The sequence below is a fragment of the Canis lupus genome, chromosome 26, assembly GCF_011100685.1.
Source record: "Canis lupus familiaris isolate Mischka breed German Shepherd chromosome 26, alternate assembly UU_Cfam_GSD_1.0, whole genome shotgun sequence".
Lineage (NCBI taxonomy): Eukaryota > Metazoa > Chordata > Mammalia > Carnivora > Canidae > Canis > Canis lupus.
Genome location: NC_049247.1, coordinates 35,615,902 through 35,634,396, shown reverse-complemented (window position 1 = coordinate 35,634,396; position 18,495 = coordinate 35,615,902). Strand labels below are relative to the sequence as shown.

At 42.0% G+C, this 18,495-nt stretch overlaps 1 long non-coding RNA gene across 2 annotated transcripts in view; it reads left to right on the top strand.

The window, feature by feature from the left end:
• LOC111092577 overlaps positions 1-17,614 on the top strand; it is a 64,861-nt gene extending 47,247 nt beyond the window's left edge. Inside the window, exons 3-4 of one of the 2 annotated variants that reach the window (XR_005379522.1) lie at positions 10,184-10,309; positions 17,086-17,614. This is a non-coding gene — a long non-coding RNA (uncharacterized LOC111092577). The remainder of the gene's footprint in view (positions 1-10,183; positions 10,310-17,085) is intronic. The other variant, XR_005379526.1, reaches the window with a different exon arrangement.
• Positions 17,615-18,495: the final 881 nt, after the last annotated feature.

Genomic DNA, 18,495 nt, shown 5'->3' with positions numbered 1-18,495 from the left:
AAGTGGTAGTAATAGTCTAGACGCCTTCTTCACGGAGCTCAGAAAATAATAAAAACGAGCGAAAGACAGAAAATGAGGCTACAGAATAAATCCAGTTTCTTTGTTTCCTTGACTGGGTGGTAGGTTATCTATTTGTGAATCTCTCTTCCTCTGTAAATTAAATCATTTTATCTAACGGTGTGAACAATTTTCCGTAGTAAAAAGTGGGACAAAAAATATTATTAAATACTATCCTATGTTATACAGGGAATACTTTTCAACAGTAAAAGGTGGATCATGAAAACAGTAATATTAATACCAAACATATTATTGTTTTACTTTTTAGACTATATCATTCAAATATTATTTTGTCAAAAAAATTTTTTTTAAGAATAAAATCCTTAAGAAGAGGAAGTCCTCCCCCACTGCTTATATTTTCCATATGTTATTTATTTTTTAGCAATAGGATAATTATTTCCAGATTCCTCTTTAACCTCCGAAGGCCTCTGGAATGTTTACTTTACTTGGGCTTTTGTCTTATTGTTGTGGTGCTAAGCATTTCTTTAGAGCGGCATTTTGGATACCGGGGATTAGCATTCGTGAAACAGGAGAGCCCTCTCATCAAGAAAACCAAATCCCTAACAACTGCGTGGCTTAATAAAACAAAAATGTGTTCCCCCTTGTTTAAAAACAGGGAGTATCAGCTATGCTAGAATTAATGACGCTCCTCACATTTATATTCTTAACTGCCTTCGGATGCTTTCCCTAATCCGTTCATTCATTCATTCCCTAATTCTCATTTTGGGTCTACGCGGGCTGGGTATCTGATGCTAAAGGGCGCATCAGACAACATACACAAAAATCCCTTCCCTTCGCACCTTCCAGAATCTCTGGATCACAAAGTAGAGCTCTAGCTGCGGGTCCCGTGTGGATGCCCCCATGCCTGTGCCCTCCCCCCCCCCCCCGCCGCGGGGGGCCTCTGGTCCCCTCATCTCCACCCTCCCACACTGACCCGGGCGCCTGTCCCCGGGGGTCAGTCGGAGGGGAGAGGCTTGGTGAAGCGGGTGCACGTTGAGGAGCCACTGTGGAGCATCAAGGCAACGCCCCGTGGGGTGAGGCGAGGAGGGGTGTCTGTGTGTCTGTGTGTCTGTGCTCTGGCCCACCTGGAAGTGTTTGCTCTCTTCCTCCATCTGCTTGGAAAATTGCAGTGGAAGAGGCTGGGGATTGTCCTGACTTTCATGCCTCTCACTGGGGAATCTCTGGTTCCCTACCCTCCCAGCGACTGGAGGACCAGTCCTTTCAGATGATGGTGTTTTGCAATTTCTGCAATTTTTCAAGGTTTTGAAGGGAGAGGAAAAGCAAAACGTAAATTAAAAGTGGGGAAGACCTGGAGAAAGAGGAGAAAACACCAAATAAGGCAAGAGTGGAAACAAGAGAAATGGGAGGGACACCTGGGCCCCCACCCCCCCATCACCCCACACACCCCCACCCCACCCTCATCATCCCCCCCCACCCCCGCTCCAGCAGGACGCCTTCCAGGCACCTGTCTCCTCCCCCTGACGCTGCTGGGAGGGACACCTGAGCCCACCCCCTTGCTCCAGTAGGACACCTTCCACCTTCCTTCCGGGACCTGTCCCTCCCCCGACCCTGCTGGGAGGGTCACCTGGGCCCACCCCCCTGCTCCAGCAGAACGCCTCCTGGGGACCTGCCCCCTCCCTGCCAACCGACTTCCAGTACTTCTGCCCGAGTCATCTCCCTTCATCCAGATGCCCACCTTGCTCTGCCCAAGGTGGACACAGGTGTCAGGACAGAACTGCTCTGAAGCAGATGAGAAAGGAAAGAGCAGAAAGGGGGGAAGAAGGAGGAAAAGAGGAAGCTCAGCTACTTTTTTAAGACTCTCACGTAAAGTGAGTCCTGCCCTTGAAACTTCACATTGTAGAGTTATTTGTTAAGCTCCAAGAGCTGCAGTCAGAAAGATCCAGAATCGAGCTCACTCTTTGCCACTTAGCACACTTATGCCCTTGAGTAAAACCCCTTCTCCTTCCAACCTCACCATCAGTTTAAATATATACATAATTGTAATAGGTCACATTTTTTGGATGAAATGGACAGGAAGACCAGACCTAACTGGTTTCCTCAGGAAAGGTGCATTTTTTGGCTTCTGGAACTGGAACATGGGAAAGAAAAATGTGTCAGGATGGACAGGACCCAAGCCCCGGATCCTCCCCAGGGTTTTTGGTTCATTTTCTGTGTTTTGTGCGTTGGCTTCCTTCTCTCCGACTGCAGCTGGACTTTCCCCGTGAGGAGGGGGACAGGGCACTGCCATCCTGGGACTAGCAACCCATCAGCCCTGACACCAGAAGCGGTTTTTGCCTATTAGGAGCAGCCAAGGGGGGAAAAAAACAAACAAACAAACCTGGAGATGAATGCAGATTTTGGCTACTTTGGGCCACTTACTCGCACATTAATCCCTGTGGCCGAGTATGGGTGTCAAGTTTAGGTGCATGTCTTGTCTCCTGTGGCCAGCCCCAGGGCGTCAGCTGCGGAGCCTTGCCAGGCAAACTGAGACAATACTACCTACCTCAGTTTCCATCAGGTTTAAGGTGGATTGTAAAAGTGCAGCCAGTAAATTTTTAAAAAATGGGATTCAACAGAAAGCAATCATAGGGCAACTCTGTTCCTTCTCCCAGGGCCCTTGAAATTCCTCTTGGTCTAGTTTTTCTATTTTCTCTATCCTTGGGTTAGAGTTAGGTAGGTTGGAGAATTTCTTTGGTTCATTTCAATCATGAGAAAAATCCCATTTTAGTAGTTAAAAGTGGACATTCTAGCATAGTGTCATATGGAAGTCCAGAATTTGGGGCGAATTTCATCAAACCCCCAAGATGTACAGATGGTTTGTTTTCTCTTTCTCAGATTTCTTCTTCTTACCTACTAGCTATTTGTCTTAGTTCATTCAAGGCTGTTAGAACAAAAATATCATCGTCTGCGTGGCTTAAACCACAAACGTTAGTTTCTCAGTTACCGAGGACGGTGAATCTGAGATCAAGGTACTAGCAGGCTGGGTGTCTGACGAGAGCTGGCTTCCTCATTCACAGACGTTGTCTTCTGCGTCCTCACGTGTCCGAGGGATGAGGGAGCTTTCTGGGGTCTTTATTATGAGATCACTAATCCCATTCTTGGGGGGCTGGTTTTGAGTCAGATAACCTCCTCACTTCCAAGGACCTCACCCCCTGAGAGCATCACATGGGCATCACACTGGGGTTAGGATTTCCGCGTGAAGTTTGGAGGCACACAAACGTTCAGGTTCCGTGGTATCTAATCTCTGAGTTGTGCCCAAGGGGAAAGACGGTTAAGGCCAAGGGGCGGTGCGCCTGGCCCTGTTGTAACCTGGCCCATCCCATCGCTGAGCAATGTGCAGTGCCATGTCAGGGGCGTGCAGGGTGTCAAAACGGGGTCTCATGAGACGTTTGCACATTCCTTAGACACCCTCTGCAGGAAACGTCCAGGTGCAGTACTGTCCATTGAGGGAGGGCCTTCTCTGGCCGTCAGTCACGTCCACATTTCATCGCAGGAGCAGGCCTTTGGGTGAAACACCACTCCTGCCAACGGCCTTCTCCAGGGAGGGCTCGTTCCTGATGCTCATCCTTGGAGGGGCCGTTTCCTTCATCACAGCCCTGTGTTTCTCTTTGTTGGGCAGCCTGGGACCATATCGCCTGTGTGCATCCCCTAACCTCCAGGGCGCACACGCCAAGTGCCATGGCAGGCCTTCTGCCAGTGGCCTCAGGGGCAGCAGTGCAGAGGAGACAGACGTGGCACAGAACTCCCCTGGGTCAGCCCCTGTGGGTGATGTGGTGGTGGGTGACCCCACGGGGACAGAGCAGCTCGCACCCACTCTTAGCTCTGGGTTAAGAACATCGCACGATAGGGTGTGGGAGCACTTGTCTATTGTAGCGTCCCCACCTTTAGGGCTTCTGGCTCAACATCCTCTTACAGGTGCAGAGCTCAGGGCAGGACCTCCTCAAATTCTGTGCCCTGCCAGCCTCTGCGACCTCATCCCCCTCCTGCCCTGGTCAGTAAAGTACCTGGTATTCCACGAATGCTGCCCACGTGATCATTGTGTGCACTTGACCACTGTTACTGTTGTTCCTGCTCAGAGAAGAAGAGGTGACATTTTCTCATCTGGCACGCATCACCACTTGTAGGCTTTCCGAGATCTCCTTTTTTTTTTTTTTTTTTTAAGATTTTATTTATTCACGAGAGACACAGAGAGAGAGGCAGAGACACAGGCAGAGGGAGAAGCAAGGCTCCCCACAGGGAGCCCAATGTGGGACTCGATCCCCTAACCGAGATCATGCCCTGAGCCAAAGGCAGACGCTCAACCACTGAGCCACCCAAGTGTCTTTTTTTTTTTTTTTTTTTTTTAAGATTTTATTTGGAGATCTCCTTTTGGAGGCTCAGTGATTGTTTTCTCTATCGGTCCTGTTCTGGGTGCACCAGCCGACCCAGGGCAGCTCTGAACATAGGCACCATCATTAGGAGCATGAAGTTGGTTGTCACAGGGAACCGAATGTGCGTCCAGCTGCAAGAACTGTTCCTTGGGACCTTATATAACTTACTCTACCCTTGGGAGTTTCAGTTTCCTTGGATCGAAGATGAGGACAGCAGAAAACTTTCTCATTGCTGTTAGACAATTAAAGGACACAAAGTATGTGCCGTGCTCGGTATATGGTTCACGTTCCATGGTGGATGGCCTTAGGGTCTGTGACTGAGTCTTTGGGTTCCTTTGTGCCCTCCTGCCCTGTGGACGCTGCTCCTTTGGGTTGAAATGGTTTACTCTCCTTCTCCACTCACGAGCATTTTACCTGTCTGGCAAGCACACCTCCAGTATGGGCCCATTTGTCTCTTCTGTGCTTCCATGGAGCGTTTTATATACCTACTCTAAGTTATTCTCAAATTTACGAGCGTTCTTAGCAGAGGAACTGATTTCTTTATTTTTTGTAAAATCATATGGGAACACGTGAGCATTTAATAAGGTTTGTGGAAGAAAGAAAGACTATATATAAATATAAATATATAAAAAGTATTTCTAAATCTCTAAGTCTTAAATTATATCAGATATATAGCAATGAAATGTGTCTTTTTTCCATCACTGCTCACTGTTAACTCTCACAGCACTGTTTCATGTCTCTTCTGGAGCTTTATACTCTATCTTTGTTATAATAGACACTTTTACTTTTTATTTTATTTTTTAATAGACACTTTTATATAATTTTCTGTCTTTAAGTTACTATACTGTATTTTGAGGAGGGCTTCTCAATTTTATTCATATTGTTTTTTTTAAATGAACCATAGTATGTACTTAATAAATATCTTTCTTTTTTAATATTTTATTTATTTGAGAGAGAGAGAGAGAGAGAACATGAGCAGGGGAAGGGCAGAGGAACAAGCAGACTCCCTGTTGAGTGTGGAGCCCAATGTAGGGCTTGATCCCAGGACCCTGAGATCATGACCTGATGCTTAACTCACTGAGCTACTGAGGCACCCCATAAACATTTTGCTAGTAAAGATGTGTATAAAATGTAGGTTTGGGCACCATTTATTGCCAGATCTTTTGCAAATTAGCAATGATTCATAATAGATATCTTGCAAATAATTGTTCCTTTAACATACATGGAAGAGACATCAGCTTATACTTTTTTTTTGGACAAATTATATTATGAATGGAAAAGTATGTACGTACTGGTCTCACTTCAGAAATGTGTACAACTAGGAATGGAGAGGTTAGCTGAGGTGCTCAGAGTAAATTAGCTGTGTCATCAGTTCATAAGGAGTCAACTGACTAAATATTTCTTTCTCTTAATTGATGAATTTAAGTACAAGGATGAGTTTTAAAATCCCCGTAAATAGGCCTCATATTTTTTGTGATGCTTTGCACAATTTACATCTTTCATCATTTTTATTTCACTCATTTTCATTGATCATTTGTAGCTTATTTTTATGTAAGAATCCAGATTCAGTTTTGAATCTGTGCTCTGTTGGTATGGGTTGGGCACGTTACTGTCTGTGTCTTAGGTTTATCTACACAAATTAGAGCATGTTTGTTGAGTTAGCCCAGTAGTTCCCAAGCTTATGTGAGTATGGTGCCTGCTATCTCCAAATCACATACCAACCCTCCATGAAGCTAGCCTCTGGAGAATACGCCTCTGGAGCATTTGAGAACATCAAACCAGTGGATTAAGTCAATGAAGTGAAAGTAAGAAGTAAAATTGTGGGAATGACAAATGAAGTGGCCGTTGTTTCCAGACAGCCTGTACCGCTAAATTATCCAAAGAGAACCAGTTAAAAGAATAAATGATATTGTTACCTGAAAGGCAAATATATAAAAACTGTTACTTTTAAGTGTTTATATATTTTTTTCAAGATTTATTTATTTATTTTAGAGAAAGAGAGAGCGCTTGTGCACAAGAGAGTACAGGGTTAGGGGGGCCATAAGGGTAGAGGGAGAGAGAGGATCTCAAGCAGACTCCCTGCTGAGCACAGAGCCCAAGGTGGGGCTTGATCCCACGACCCTGAAATCACAGCCTGAGCCAAAATCAAGAGCTGGCCACTTAACCAATTGAGCCACCCAGACACCTCTTGCTTTTAAGTAAGATTTAAAATACTTTTTAAGTATTTAGAAAGTATAATACAGATATGCCATTTACAGTAGTAACACATATTTTAACATGCAGAAATTTTTAATTTTAATGACATTTTCATTAGATTTCAAATGCTTTTCTTATAGGAAATGCTGATGAAGATAATCATTATTGCTAAGTCCTTTTTATGTGTCAGTCACATGCATTTAAGCATCTTACATACAGCAACCCTAATAATAACCCCTTGAGAAAGTACTATTACTGTATTTTCCTTAAAGATAAAGAAGCTGAGACACAGAAATTATACAATGTGTTCCAGATTATATAATTTTTTTAAGATTTTTTTTTTATTTATTCATAAAGACAGAGAGAGAGAGGGGCAGAGACCCAGGCAGAGGGAGAAGCAGGCTTCATACAGGAAGCCCGACGTGGGACTTGATCCCAGGTCTCCAGGATCACACCCCAGGCTGAAGGTGGCGCTAAACAGCAGCGCCACAGGGGCTGCCCCCAGATTATATAATTAATAAGTGGGGCTGCCAAGATGTGAGCTCAAGCAGGCTGGCTTTGCTTAGACTGATCTTCACTTTACTCACAGTGGCAAACTGGGAAACAAATTCTACAGTATTTTTAAAGGAGCAGGAAGGAGAGACCTACTTTATCAATGAGATACATAAACATATTAGAAAGCATCAGTATGGGGATCCCTGGGTGGCTCAGTGGTTTAGTGCCGCCTTCAGCCCAGGGGTGTGATCCTGGAGGCCCCGGGATCGAGTCCCACGTCGGGGTCCCTGCATGGAGCCTGCTTCTCCCTCTGCCTGTGTCTCTACCTCGATCTCTCTCTCTCTCTCTCTCTCTCTGTCTCTTATGAATAAATAAATCTTAAAAAAAAAAAGAAAGCCTCAGTATGTAGATTTATGTCACATGCCAGCCTATAAAGCTCAGACGGAATGAGGATTAAATGGGAAAAACTTAACAATCAAACATGCAGAAATAGAAGTGATGCCACCCCTGTTTGGGTAAGACTCCCTAATTCTAAACGCAGTTAATTAATACAATAAATATTGACGGAGTGTCTGTCTGCCAGGCCTCCTGCTAAGACATTATGGGTTTAAGGATGAGCAGTCGAGAAAGGCAGGGACAGTAACCCAAAGGGATACTGATTCAATACTGACGTTAAGACTGCAGATTTACTGCTCAGCTGCTCTGTAGGGTGTTGGTTAGAGTATCTGACCTGCACCACGTCCCCGAGGAAGGCACGATGGAGCTGAGGTATAAAGGTTTGAAGGGTGGGCTCGAGGTGACCAGTGGGGAGGAGAGACGAGGAGATGTGGAGGGGGATGTTTCAGGAAAGGGGGCACCGTCCATTAGGCTGTGGGAAGTGGTGCGAAGAGGCTCACAGGCCACAGTACATCACGAGGAGAGGGAAGTGAGATGCCTCTGGGTGAATGTTTTGAGTATAGAAGAATAGAAGGTTTCAAGTATGTTAAAGTATAAAATTTCTGCCTGTTAAAACCAGAGTACAAATAAATTGGGAAAGAAGAAAATATTTACTACAATGGTCTCATAAATAATGTGTGGAAATTATCTAAGATATGAACCCAACTCTGCTTATAAATGGACCGAGGACGTGAACGGACAACTGGCCAGAGAGGAAAACTACAAATATAATGAATATGGAAGCCATTTAATCTGTTTTCAGTGGAGGGATACATCAAATATTCAGAAACTTAGTAATGGGAGTATTAATCGGTGCAGGTAACAGTGAATGGGGTGTTTATAGGAGATGGAGTCTCTTTTCAGAAAGCATTTCGACAGCAAGTACCACAATGCTTAAATAATGTTAACATAGTTTGACCTTGTGATTCTAAGTCATATGTCAACCAACCCATCTGTCACCTGTTCATCAAACTCTCACTGGGCAGCTACTCTGAGTCCAGACACTAAGGACAAAATTTCTGTTACAGGAAGGAATGGAATGATAGGTAGGATTAGACTACGGGAAGGGGCCTTTCGACAAATATATTACTTTTCACAAGGTGACACCCCAGTGATCACATGCAGTTTGTAAATAAAATGAGCTGCTGTAAATAAAATGGACACACACACACACACACACACTCAAGGGGGGACTTGCAGAGGTTTTCTTATAACTTTATCATCCTACAGACCTAGGTAAAAATGTCTACTGGTAAAAAAAAAAAAAAAACCTAGGAAAACAACATTCAGTTTTATCTAATCATGGGCTCTTGAAAACTGAATTAAACGTCTTACTTTTCCTTTTCTCTGAAAAATATCTTGTATCTGAAGGCAGTCTAACCCAGTTCCTGAAAAACAAAAGAAGTTTCCCATTGTCTGGAGTCAGTGACATGCTTAAGTAGATGGAATGACATTGATGGCAGGACATTGGCTTCAGTTTCCTCTCACTAGAGAATCATAGATTTTAGTCATCTGGGTTTATGGGGTGAAACAAGAGAGAAAGCATCAATCTCTTTTAACAATACTTCCATGTAGAATGATATAGATTTTAAAAGGATATATTTTAAAATATATCTTTGGAGCGCTCTGAGGGACTGTTTGGTTTCTCATAATTTACCTACATCCTCTGCATTCCACCTGACACCCTGGAATTAAGTGAAGTCTGAAGAATGAACTCTACACAGGAAAAAATAGGAAATAGGTTTTCCTTTGTAATGTTCCTCATGCCTGAGCATTCATTTCTCTTAAAGTTGCTGCCGTGTCCAGACACTTACTGCTCCACACGCGGATTATTATAAAACCTTAACTGCTCTTTCTCCATTAACTCTCCCTTACATGATGCCACCAGATTCGTTTTAGAAACATATCACTTTTATTCTCTCACTCTCCTGCTCAAATGTCCTTTATCATCTGCAGGATCAAGTTTTGATGATCTCAAGACATCCTAGTTTCTTCCCTTTCCACCTGAACCTAACTCCCTTGACCTGTCTCCCACTGTTCACCAGCACAAATCTTGACTCCATATGCTTATCTCAGGTCCCACATGAGTTCTGACGTCGTACCTTTGGTATATTTCTATTCTTTATGGTATGTTTTCTATTGCTGTTGCAACAGATCACCACAAAATTAGTTGGCTTAACACAATACAAATGTATTGTCTTACAGTTTGGGAGATTAGAAGTTGACATGAGAGTCTCACTGGTCTAAAATCAAGGTGTCATAGAGACTGCTCTCCTAGGTGCTCTCGAGGAAAGTCCATTTCTTGCCTTTTCCAATTTCAAGAGACTGCCTGCATCCCATGGCTCCTGGCTCCTTCCATCTTCAAAGCCAGCAGTGGCAGATGGAGTCTTTCTTCCTCCTCACTGTTCTGACTATGACTCATTGATGGCCTCCCTCTCCCTCATTGATGGTTACAAATGCCCCCCCCCAACAATGGAAGATAATCTAATTTCAAGATCAGATGATTAGCAACCTTGATGTCTTCTGCTCCATTAATTCCCCATTTGCCATATAAGGTATCAGACTCAGATTCCCAGAGGCCATCTGTTTTCTCTTCATTTGTTACCTATGGCTACTCACTTATTCCTCAGGGCCTGGTACAGGAAGCCTCCCCAGATTATGGTCAACCATGACAATTTCCCCCTTCTCTGAAGGGAGAGGAGAGCCAAGAGAAGCCTCCTTGTCTCCTGTCACCTGGATCATCTCAAATAAGAGGGGTGAGTCTGCCCATGACATCTGTATAGTGAAACCGTGATCCTAGTGTACATTGTGTAGATGCAATGAGTGTATACTTTCTTGCTGCTTTTTGTTGTTCATCTTAAGACCTCAATTTTCTCATTTCCGTAGGAAAGTAGGTTGCAGGGTTTGGCATATCATGATTCAGTGTGTTCTATGGATAAAGAATTGTAGAAGTTGTGGATAACAGCCTGAGTCTGACCCCTCCTAGAATGAGCTTTATGTATTATCACTGTTGCTGGATGTGCAGTGTCAAGTCCTAAACGTGTTTATCCTAAGGACATAATAGAGATGTGAGTGAAGATTTTTATGCAAAGAGATTCATTGTAGCTGTGGCTCCTAAATCAGAAACTAAATAGGGGATACTTAAATTCGGATAGATAAATATGATAAAACATTATGTAGGCATTAAAAATATGTTTTTAAAGATTATCTAAAAATAGAAAAAGTGATTGTATATATTTCAAGGAAAAAGAATGATACAAAACTTTGTGTGTATATATTTATATTTATATTTTATTTACATACTTACTTCTTGTTTACATATATTTCAAATCAAAGAAAGTTTATGTGAAATTAAAAGGACCTGGAAACAAAAATACTAAAATAGTAAAAGGGGTAATAACCAAGGGTAACATTATAAATGGCTTTTAAATATTTTTTATACCTTTTCTTATTTTCCACATTCCTTCTAAATTAAACATAATTTTTAGCTTCTGATAAATTATAACTTTGATGTATAATTGAACTACATGCTATTTATTCTTTTTCTTCATAATCACAGTGGTTAACCTTTAGAATAAATAAGTTTATTTAACATTTACTGGATGTTTGCTCGGCTCCAGACACCACACTGGGTACCAAGTATAAGTCAGAGCCCATGTCTTTTAGGAGCTCATCCTTTGCAAGGTAGTTGGACAAGTGAGTTAGTCAGCTGGGGCTGCCGTGAGAGATCACAGGCTGGGGGACGTGAACAACAGAAATTTGTTTTCTCACAGTTCTGGAGGCTGGAAGTCTGAGGTCAGGGTGTCAGCATGGTTGGTTTCTCCCAAGGCCTCTGTCTTTGGTGTGCAGATGGCCACTTTCTCACTATGTCCTCATGTGGTCGTCCCTCTGTGTGTACACATGTCTGTGTGTCTCTCTCACGTGTCCAGACCACCTTGTCTTATAAGGACACCAGTCAGTTTGGCTCAGGGCCACCCAAACAGCCTCATTTTAACTTAATCAGTTCTCTGAAGGTACTGGAGTATGGCCTTCAACACATAAATTTTGGAGGTGGGGGATGCAATTCAACACATGACGGTAAGTACGTAATAAATCTCAATATTTGCTAATGATGGCAATATTGGTGGTATGTACAGGCACACGACTCTTTTGGGGGGGCAGCAGTTCTTTTTAGGAAGTGGTCAAGGTTGGGTTCATAGAGAAGTAAACATTTGAGAAGAGCTTTGAAAAATCAGTGAGATTTTGCCAGTTTCTAGTTAATAGAAATGTGTCCTATAACTGTAATTGATAATATACATAGCATCAAATATATGAAAAGTGTAATTTTTACAGAAGATCAGAAAGCATGATTTTATTTTATATCACAGAGCATTAGGGTTTAGTGTATTTTGGTCGGGAACCTGATGTCCTTGTGGAGAAACGAGTCAAAGGAACCATTCTCTTGACAGTGCTGACAGTGTCTTTCACTTTTCCTGGATAAAGAATAATATCTGGGTGAAATGAAAAAATAAACATGTCTTGGGAGAAGTAGCTCTTTTCACAACTTGTGCAGCCACGTTTGGCACCAGACTCATAAGTGGGGATGTGGTGGATGCTAGGAACCCGCATTTCTGAAAAGCTCCCAAGAACATTCTGATGGTTGTCCCGGTTTACAGCAAAAGTCAGAGTAGGTCAGAGAGCTATGGGGCCTCCTGCGTGACTGAAGACCCAGTTTCCCCATGATGACTTCCCCATCCTGCAAAATATTTGTTACCTACATTAGGTAGAATTCTAAAACATTGAAAGTTTAGAATGCATTTTCTATATCGTTCTTTATTTATAGGTACTTTCCTGATTAGACTGTAAGCCTCTTGACTGGAGACCCAAATCTTTACATTTGTGTCACACATCCTGTGTCATCCCTTCCCGTGTGCCCTGCCTGGAAATCTGCGCTTGGCCCTGTAGGACAGTCTCTGATGAAGGCAGTGTTCTTTATGAAGACTAAGAAATCCTTAGAGTGTCCATAATAGCATCTGTAGCTATCTTCATACTCCTGTAGGTGTTTTTTGGGGTTACACTGTTGATTGAGAACGTTTCTTACTAAGGCATCAGTGGCGTAGTGGATAACATTTCTTACTGCCCTAAGTAGACTCTTATAAACATAACAGGCCAGATTTTCACATATTTCTGTCCCACCTGTTTGGAGTTATACTGCTCCTTTTACCTCTTACAGCTAGCTGCATGTGTCCTTTATTACCTTCCGGGGATACTCTTCCTGACAGGTGTTGCCGTAACACCATATATATTTATTGTAGGAATAAAAAACCCTGTATGTTGATCAAAATTGGGCCACACATGTATGAAGAGTTCATGGAATACCAGACTTCTTCTGACAAAACGGTTGAGAAACAAAGTCTAGGGGGTCTGATGGGCCATTGCATAAAGGTTCCTGTCTAATTAATACCTTGTCACCTCAACAAGGCAGTTATATCTTTGAAGTGTTCAAAGACAGCAAAGAGATACACATATTATCTAATGGTTTATCCCTCAGATGTTTATATTAAATCTCAGAGAATAAGAATTCACCAGTATATTTTATCCCAATTTATTGTGAAATCCCAGTTGAGTGCATTTCTGTATGAATAGGTTCACTGACAGGTCCAACAAATGACCTTTATTTTGGGGCAAATTTCTAATAAGGGAGATCTCGGGAAGTTATATGTTGCTCTGATCAGTAGCTTTACACATACTTGAAAAAATACTCAGGAGATATTAAATGGAATAATTCCAAAATACCAGACTGATTCTATTAGCGTTGGTAGCCATTCTGCTACACTTTTGTCCAATGAATCCCAGTCTCTCAAACTCTCCTCCCTCTTCTTGTTCTTGTTCTTTCTCCCAACCAGGGGATATTTAAACATTTTTCATCTCTCTTCAAACTTTCCGGTGCCTCTGTGTTATGCTTTTTCTCAGCTGGTGATCTTATTTCCACTGAAGCACCCACCACCACCGCTACCCATTCATCTGCATCTATATCACATATTACACCTTCCTTCCTATTGCTATAGATGGACTGTTCGTGTTCTCTTTAAAAATTTATTTATTTGAGAGAGAGTGAGAGAGTGGGGGGAGGGGTTAGAGGAAGAAAATCTCAAGCAGACTTCCCGCTGAGTGTGGAGCCCAATGTGGAGCTTGATCCCAGGGCCCCGAGATCATGACCTGAGCCGAATTCAAGGGTTGGGTGCTCAACCAACTGAGCCACTAGGTGCCCCAAACTGCTCATGTTTTGATACAACTTCTCCTGGGGCAGAAGACCTCAGCTCTCCCTCCTCCTTAAGGATATCACAGTGATATATTATCCATTTTTTGTGTGCATCATTGATGTTTCTGCCTCTACAGGATTATAGCCACCAGCTTACAGATTTTTAGTACTTTCTCCCATCTTAGCAAGGCACCCTCTCCTTGATCTAATGTTTACTCCAGCTACCATCACCCATGTCTCTCTCTTCTCTAACAGCTGAGCTCAAATAGCTTGCCTACATGCACTGTCTCTCTCCACACTGGCTTCCCACCTGCACATGAAAATGCTCTAGTGAAGCGGCCAGTCTCTACTGCACCGCTGAAGCAGCTCTTGCCAACACCACAACTGGACTTTGTGTTGCTTGGGTGAAGAGCTCATTTCCATTACTCACGCTACTTGATCTATGAGCAGCCGATAAGCTTTTTCCTAATGATTCACTTCCTTTCCAGAATGCCAGCATCTGCAGATTTTCATCCAACTTCAAGGCTGCTCCATCTCCACCTCTTTTCTGTGGTCTTATTTTATCTGTCTGACCTCTTAAGTTGGATTTCCCCAGGGCCAATTCTTGGACTTCTCCTCTCTAGATTCACTAATTCTTTGGTGAGCTCATGAGTTTCAAGTTATAAATATCAATATGGTGGTGACTTCCAAATGTATATAGCCAGCCAGCATATTTCTTGAACACCAGTCTTATTTCAGCCACGAAAATGGAGATCAGCTAATGCCATTTCTCTGCTCAGACTTTACCCATGATTTTCCATGTCACTCGGAACAAAAACCAAAGACCTCTCAGGGGCCTGGAAGGCCCCACCGGAGCTGATCCCTGCCTTGTTCCCTTCTGGGCTCCCTCTCACTCCCTCAGTCACACCCTTTCTGGTCTTCCTCATGTTCTTTAACCTTGGCCATGGCGCTCCAGGTTCAAGGCATTTGAACTGACTGTCCCTCCAGATGTCCCTGACCTACCGTTCAGTTCTCTTGAAGTCTTTGGTTGAATTTTGCCTCCTGAGTAGGGCCTCCCTGACCACCCTCTTCATCATACCTTCACCACTTTATTACACTCCACTTCCTGTTTTGTTTATCTTCATAGCACCTACGACTTACTGCTGCCTAACATGCCATATATTTTAATTATGTATTTATTGTATGTCTCCATCCAGTAGGACATAGGGTCCATGAGGGCAGAGATTTTTGTCTGTTTTGTTTATTGCTGTCTTCCCAGCACATAACCCTTGGCAAATACTGTATGTTCAATATATTGGCATTTCTCAAAGTTTGGCGCCCAGACCAGCAGCATTAGAATAACCTGAAAATGCCAATTCTTGGACCCTACTGTATTCTCACTGAATTTGAAACTCTGAGGACAGGGCCCAATCATCTGAGCCCTCCCTTCAGGTATTTCTTAATTTCTGCAAATTTTGAGAACAATTGTGATGAATATTTATTGAATGAGAGAAGAAATGAGAAAAGTTTTATTCCTGTACCCTTTTTAAAACCTTCTTTAAACTTTAAACTTTCTTTTTTTTTTAAAGATTTTATTTATTTATTCATGAGAGACATAGAGAGAGAGAGAGAAGTGGAGAAGCAGGCTCCATGCAGGGAGCCGGATGTGGGACTTGATCCCAGAACTCCAGGATCACGTCCCGGGCTGAAGGCAGGCGTTAAACTGCTGAGCCACCCGGGCTACACCTCCTGTTACCCTTTGACAACTACAGCAATCACAACTTTGGTTTAAGATGTCCTACAAATAAATGAGTAAACTCACTTCATAAAATATGTTTTTCTAATATAGTCATAATAAATTTAATAAGAAAAAGTTCTAGTTTATAATATAGAAAATAAAAGACCTACACATTATCCTAAGCCATGTATCAAATATATTGAAAACTGGTATACTTAGAGAGTCATAACTGAATCTGTAAAGTTAATTTATGGTTTTAATTCAGTTTTAGTTGAAACTTGTGTTAAAAATTAGTTCCAAGAACTTTGCCCTATGATTTAAAACTGTCATGGAACTGTTATGAATCAACTTGCATCCCTTGGTCTTGTCTTGTTCTTAAACTTTTGACTCTAAATTTCTAGGTTGAACTATGCTATGTCTGTATGTTCCCTGCGTCCAAATAATCATATAACATGTGAGCATCTGTTTTGCACTTGAATCTGGGGATACACATTCTGCCATTAATGAGATGGAGGCAGAGCATCTATTTAGGTTTGCAAAATCTCACGTGTTCTGTGATTATGAAGCAAGCTGACACGTCCTCCCTTCTGTCTGTGCATGAAGTTGTGATAACTCTTTCCAGGCAGAGCAAGTGTCTCTGTTAGCCCAGGACAATCTGTGTTTATACCTCATATCCTGATGTAATTATTATCAGCATCCCTCATCTCTAAAAGTGTGATGATACATTCTATGGCCACCCTATATATATATATATATATATGTCGTTCCACAGTGTATGAAGAATATTGGAAACCAGGGTTCTAAATATCTCTGATATTCACTGGGAATGTCATTAAAACATTCTAGGTGTTAGTCCTTTAAGTACTACAGTGAGGAAGGAAAGCTTTTATATAACGTGTACAAACAAGTATTATATGGCATTATATATTTTACCAAGAATTTCCACTTGTTAACATGGTATTTTACTTGCATTCAGTTTCATTAAGGTGTCTCCCAAATCTGATCCTAAATGTTGGTATCAATTTCCGAAGATGTCATGTTTCTTAGTTTGTATTATCAGGATGATATTGTGATATTACTGCTGCAGACAGAAAAGTGAAAAAGGCAATTACAAACAGATTGCTCTGCTGAATTTCTTTCCTTTAGTGAGTTAACTAATCCTTTCACTTATGTGACATTGTGAAGCTACCGCCTCAGACCCCACACCTGTAAAGAGTGTGGATGTGTGCCGAATCATAACTGGGTGTGACTGGGATTTTGAGTTACGTTCTATGGACTGGTGCTCCCCAGAAATTTTTAGCTTGCATCACGTTTTGGGGCAAAATGAAAACGTAAATAAGATAAATCCACATATCTTACTGAATAAATGCACTAATAGGCTCAAGTGCTTTTCCTTTAAGAACTCAGACCTCAAATGTAAATTGTACATGACTGTGAACCAAGCCTTGCTAGTGTATAACAACCTCTTTGGAATGGTTTTAAAGATTATCTGGCTTTTAAAAATTTCAATTGGTCTTGCACACTAATTTGTAGAGAATTAAAGTTTATTGATGGATCGATGTCATCTCCCCTAGGCTTTGCCATCCATCATAGATCGTTTTAATGGAAGGATACATGTCAGTTGGAAGGAATGAATGTCCTGTCCCTAGAACCATCCATATGGGGTGTTTCAACAGTTACTGCAATTCTGTGATCAATTGTGCAGCTCATCCAGACCACTAGAGTCTTTGTGACATACATGTTTGTTGACTTGATTCGTCCTCATAAATGCATCAGTGCTCTGCGAGGCCTGTCTGACCAGCCTGTTTCTGCTGGCCTTCCTCACAGTTATGCCGACACCCATTCCAGCTGCCGTACCCAGAACCACTGTGCACAGTTCCACATGTGTAACAAAAATGGTTGGCACAAACACACTGACCTTGGCATGACACCCTGTGTGGGCGGTTTGTATACATAATCATGACCACAGCCTGCTTGGCCTGCTTAAGGTCCTATAACAAGTGTGGGTTTGGTTACAGCTTGAAGTCCTGCAGTTCGTAGTCTGAGGTTGACCTTAAAATAGCCAATCCCAACACTTTACTTTTTTTCTGCAATAAATGCTGTCAAAATGGTCTCAATTTTATAGAGTGTATTATTTTTATGGGAAAAAAGTAGTTGTATTGGCCTAATGCTACTCTCTCCAATGAGTTGCTTTGTAACTGGGATGCACTTACTTCTGAGAGCTCTTTTGTTCTGGGCCGGAAGGGATGCCGAGTCCAACGTGACAGCACATCTTCACTGTGTCACTTGGTGGAGAATATATTAAGACAAAAGTATATATTGCAGAATAGCATGCGGAATCCATACATGGTTTTAAAAATACGAGTCTTCCAAAAAAATTAAGTTTTGAGAGCCTGTTTTCAGGCTAAACAGGCAGATACTTCAGGAGCTGAAGTTTCTTCTATTTTGGGTACTAATTATGGGTATTTTGGTGAAAAAGTTTGAAACCAGCAAATCCCAATGTCAGAGATTTTTCCCATCCTATTTAGCAAGTTAGATGCTTCTGAGTGTTGCACTAACTCTAACAGAAAACTAAAGATGGTTCTGTTGCTGCATTGGATCAAATGTCAATGATCTCTAATCTATTAAAAATAGGCTTATTCAGTAATTTACAAAAATTGGTGACTTTATGACCAGCTATACAGTTGGACTGTTCAGCATTTCAAAAGCAAAAAAGCAAAAATAAGCATACAAAAAAATCCTTGTCACATCCTCCCTTTTTTTCGAACTTCAGTTTTAATCTGTCTTTATGGCACTTGTTTTCCAGGTTGTCTTATATATTTGCTTAGTTTTTCTTAGGAAGGGACTGGGTCACAAACACAGAGAAAAGAATTTTGAACAGAGTGAATGCTAAAAGTCCCATTTTTGAGAATGGATATATTGTGAAATAGAAGCTCCAGCCTTGATTGCTAAGTCTTCACTGATTTAAATATTCAAAGGCCCCT